Below are 394 nucleotides of genomic sequence, written 5' to 3'. Positions count from 1 at the left end.
CCCCCTCGGCAGGGGCCCTCTCTGGGGCCCAGCCCGCCAGCTGCCCCGCCCTCCCCATTCATCCTGGTCGCTCGAGCGGTAAACCCTCCTTCTCCTCCTCCAGGAAGCGCGCCCTGACTAACTAGAAGGGCCGGCGCTCAGTCCCTGGGCTACGCCCTAGTCCGCAGGAGCCAGCGGCGCTCCCGGTTCGGCGACGTCTGATGTACCTTCTGCGCGCCTCGCGGTTCCTCTTCTGGCCTCGTAGCATCCCCGGCTGTCTCTTGGGTCAAGGTCTTGGCTCGCGGCTTCTATTCCTCCATTATTCAAGGTGGCCCTGCCGCCCTGTTTTCCTTCCCGAACGGGAGGGAGCCCCACCTGGGGACGTACATTCGCCAGCGCCTGGTCTTCTGCGAGT

The 394-nt window shown here is 66.2% G+C and overlaps 1 protein-coding gene across 1 annotated transcript in view; it reads right to left on the bottom strand.

Moving 5' to 3' along the window:
* Positions 1 to 251, bottom strand: part of SLC4A11 (solute carrier family 4 member 11) — a 12,014-nt gene extending 11,763 nt beyond the window's left edge. The window contains exon 1 of the mRNA XM_077766953.1: positions 207 to 251. The gene's annotated coding sequence lies outside the window, so the exon portion shown is untranslated. The remainder of the gene's footprint in view (positions 1 to 206) is intronic.
* Positions 252 to 394: the final 143 nt, after the last annotated feature.

This window comes from Crocuta crocuta, unplaced genomic scaffold, assembly GCF_008692635.1.
Source record: "Crocuta crocuta isolate KB4526 unplaced genomic scaffold, BGI_CrCroc_1.0 scaffold15, whole genome shotgun sequence".
Classification (NCBI taxonomy): Eukaryota; Metazoa; Chordata; class Mammalia; order Carnivora; family Hyaenidae; genus Crocuta; species Crocuta crocuta.
The sequence above is the reverse complement of the archived record's forward strand: the minus strand, read 5'-3'. Positions and strand labels throughout refer to the sequence as shown.